Source organism: Choloepus didactylus, chromosome 4 (genome assembly GCF_015220235.1).
Source record: "Choloepus didactylus isolate mChoDid1 chromosome 4, mChoDid1.pri, whole genome shotgun sequence".
Classification (NCBI taxonomy): domain Eukaryota; kingdom Metazoa; phylum Chordata; class Mammalia; order Pilosa; family Megalonychidae; genus Choloepus; species Choloepus didactylus.
Window position 1 is genome coordinate 177,156,420 of NC_051310.1, and position 4,444 is coordinate 177,160,863.

The window sequence follows — 4,444 nt, forward strand, 5'->3', positions numbered from 1 at the left end:
GAAAATACATGAGATATAAAAACAAACCAGATAAGGAAGCAAACAGACAAAGAAAAAATCTTGATATTAAGACATTCTGTAGGATAAATCAGAATCATGAAAAGGAGGAGTAATTTAGATTAAAGCAAATATAAGAGAAATAAACCTTAGGCAAATACTTTTCCTCTATTACACTATGGTTTAGACAAATGTATTATGAAGGCCATTTTTTGAACAATGAGGGGGATTTGAATATAGACTGTACATTAGATTAAAAGAAGATGTAATCACATTAGGTAATGTTATTTTAGCTACAATAAAGTACTTTTTATTTATTTATTTATTTTTTTAATGGTTTATCTATTTTATTTTCAAAAGTAGTTTCCAAAAGACAATTTACCTATGAACTCTAACTAAATACTTACAAAGCATTACTTTAATAACTCTATTTCTTTAGCATATGACAAAACCACAATATAGCTAGAAAGACAAAATGTTTTATTTTAAATGTTAGAAAAACATTAAAAGACCAATGTCCATTATATATGGAAACTATAAATCTTCCAAAATGCGGTAGGCACTTCCAGAGAGCCAAATATTGCAAATTATCCTACCATGTCTTCTCTAGTACCAACAATACTTAATATAATGAAAAATACCAAGAAGATCCTACTAATAATCCAATCAGTAATCCTCTAAGGGTTCAACCTAATTACACAAGAGTTTGTCCAAGATGTTCCTGACACATGAAGCTTCCAGTTGAATTTCAGAAATGTTAACAAAAGTATCTTCCTTTTTTGCCTGTGAAAGTTTGAGTATTGCTGTACTGTTGGCTTATATCCACTACAGATACTGGTTCTAGGCCAGCCCAAGGGTCTTCAAGCATTGAAGGCTTAAAATAACTTTCCACCTCATTAGACATTCCTTTTTCTCTACCACGCCCTGATCCAAATGGTGTAGATGTCCTTGGAGAACCCTTTAGGAAAAAAACCATCAGTTAAAAAAAAAACATTTAGTAGAGATACTTGGTTGAGATACTTGGTTTTTCTTTAAAAGCTAATGATTCAAGGGGATCCCACTGCCTTACAAGTTGTGGCCTGAAACCAAATATGTTCGATTGCAAAGACCACCTACCTTTAATCTGGTGGTGTTTTTTATCTAAACCAATTTGGTATGCTCATTTATTAATAATTCCACACCCACTGACATCTCAAATATTTTTGTGTTTCTAATGCAGTAACTTCACAGAATTATCAAGTGGTGATGAAATAAATTGTATTTCAATTATTCCTCAAAATATCCATTTGTCTTTCTGGAGGAAAACGAAAAACTTTTTTTTTACCCAACAGCTTCAAAGCTTTTAGAACCTTTCCATTTCATTTATTTTTTTTTTTCTTTTCTTTTCTTTTTCTCTTATCTCCAGGGTCAGAGGGTAGGGATCGGTATAGCATACACCAAGTTGGAAAACCACCGGTACATGCAAATTGTGAACCACAGGAATACCTAGACACACCACAAATACTGTCTCCTGTATCCACTCTGAAAGGTACAGGACACTTCCATTACTACCTATCTTCCCGAGAGGACTTTGAGAGCAGAAACCAATGTAATTGGAAAACACAAAAGGAAAAAAAAAAGGAACTGCAGTAGGAATGTGACACGTAACTATCACCTACATAAGTGCCAGCCTGGGATTCATTCACTCCCCCACCCCTCCTCCTGCCCCCAGCTTGGGGGCTCAGAATAAAGAAACAAAGCGGCAAGACCTCGAGCAAAAGAGAAGAAATGGAGAATCATGGAAATCCCCGTGTGAGTGGTAGTGTACTGGTTAAACGCATGAGGGCTCTGGAGTCAGAAAGTACGGGTTACAAACCTGAATATCCCACTTCTGTAGGGAAATCTTCAGTTATTTAACTTCTCCAAGCCTCAGTTCACTCATCTGCAAAGTGGGGCGAACAATAGTCCCTCACCTCATAGAAGATTCAACAAAATAATCCACATAAAGGAATGATCAGTACCTTGCCTGCCATACAGTAAGAGCTCGGCAAACGTTGGCTATTATTACCTGGGGGTGGGTCTGCTGCTGCCCTGGGGAGTAGCTGAATTGCTGCTGGGACCCCGCGGGGGACCTGGAGTAGGAGCCAGGGTAGCCGCCAGGGGACAGGGACCCGAACCGGCCCCCCGGGAAGCTGCCGCCGTGTCGCGGAGAGTGGCTGCTCCCGTAGGGCCTAGACCGGGCCCGTACGACGGCGTGTGATGCGGCCTCCCGTACCCGTCCCGCCCCCTCCCGGGGTACCCCGGAAGCTGCTCCCGCTACCCCAACCTCCTACACCGGGGCCGGGATAAGGAGGAGTCGGGGGTCGAAAATTCTGTCGATGCATATCAGGAGCCGAAAACGAAGACCTCACCACCGCGTTCTCCTTCCGGAACTCAGTACTTTTTATTGATTCATGGTAAATTAAAAAGAAAAAATCATGTTAAAAAGTAAGAGAGAATTAGATAGAGAGTTGGTGATATCCAGGACACTGGCATAACATTTTGATTGTAATTAAACATCAGATTTATCTCCAACAAAATACAGTACAGAAAAGGATAACTATGATTATCTATGAGAGATTGGATAAGAATTTTTTTTTAATTTAATTTCTGTTTCTGTATATTTTCCAAAGGGAACTGGTTTTACTTTTATAAAATATTTAGTGCACTAAAATATTATTTGAAATATTTATTTAAAATCAATATTTTGATTTTAAACAAATTAAATATTGTTTCCTTCTCTTCACAGTAATTTTCACAAAGAATCAATTTTATTTATATATGAAGAAAAATATTAAAATCATTTAAATTGATAAAAGATTTTATATTATCTTTATCCTTTCTATTATAACAGTAGCATAGTTAGAATTTGTTGGTAAGTTATCTCTTTAATTTATGAATTAATAACTTTTTAAGAATAAGATTTATTTATTTTTCCAAAATGTCTTGAACACTGTGTTTGTGAAGTCTAGAACTTGAGTTTAATATTTTATCCACATTTTCCTCCTGGGCATCACAGTTGCTTTTAAAACCCACATTTCTGTCATTACTTCTTCAATACCTCTACAGAAATAGTTTGAGTCTTCTTCCTGTTTTTAGTGTTTGTCACTGATAATCAGATTTCCTTAATTTAAGCAGTTGTCATAATCAAGATTTCTTTCATTCCAAAGACACAATTTGGAATACTTAATTTGTAAATCAACCACTTAATAAGAAAATGCTCAACAAAATTTTCTAGGAATTTTTAATTTTTAGAAATTAGGGAATAAAAAAATAAGTATACAGTGCCTATTTTTTGCATTGTTTCAAAACTTTACAAGACATTTTTAATTTTAATTTTAGTTTGATCTAATTGATTTGAAAAATACAAAGATTACATGACCAAGTTGAAATTGTATTAAGAGTATTTTCTTCTAAATTTATTCTAAGATTGAGTTAAAAGTATAGTTAGAACAGTCGTATTTTGAATGGACACAATAGTTGTAAAAGATAAACCTCAAGAAAATGATCTAATACTATATTTAGACTGAACTTGAAGACAAAAGTATTAACAGTTAATGATCTGTGTCTTACTTATATTTGCTAAGAAATATGTAACAACTTGTGAAACTTTTATTTTAATATTTAGGCTTCAATGTGTCCATCAACTGGCTGTCAAAAAATTATGAGTCTTAATTTCTGCTCTCTATAAATATTATATGAAATGGTAATTCTTGTTCCCCACACAAATGTTGTGGTTATTTCTTATAAATTTCATTTTTTTAACTTTTTTTCTTCTTGCTTAAGAAGTTCTATTTATTTTTTAAAGGTCCAAGTAATTGCCATCTTCTTCCAAAAAAATCTTCTGTTACTGTGAAAATCAGAGAATTGCTCCTTCTTCTCTAGTTCAAAATTCCTTACATCTGCATCCATCATTGCTTTTGTCACATTAAAATATAAGTTGTGTGTGTGTGTGTGTGTGTGTGTGTGTGTGTATGTGTGTGTGTGTATGTACTTTTTAAGTTAACAAACTTAACACTTATAAATGGAGAGGCATTCAAGATAGTTATCAACTGAATGGATGCTTTAACTCAGACCCAGGCCCAAGGTCCATCCTTTATTAACATCATTTTATATAACCTCTATTTAAAAAAATATATCATTAGTGTAAATATTGTTATCAACATCCAAACATGTATACAAAATGTTCATAGACTTATAACAACTTTAATTTTGCAGTTGTTTCCATAGGCCAGTTAAGTTTCACTAGAGTTGGTCAAAATATCCAGTAGAATATTTGAACTTTGAAATATAAATAAAATCTCTATATAATACTGTTACGGTTTTAATATATTTGTGTTCAATCAAATGCTTCACAAGTAAGTTAAAATTTACTGTAGACAACTTGTATACAATAGACAGAAGTACCTTTCACAATATATGGGCCTGT

General features: G+C 34.0%; 1 pseudogene; it reads right to left on the reverse strand.

Moving 5' to 3' along the window:
- Positions 1-679: 679 nt before the first annotated feature.
- On the reverse strand, positions 680-2,360 carry LOC119530790 (annotated as a pseudogene).
- Between the last annotated feature and the right edge of the window lie 2,084 nt (positions 2,361-4,444).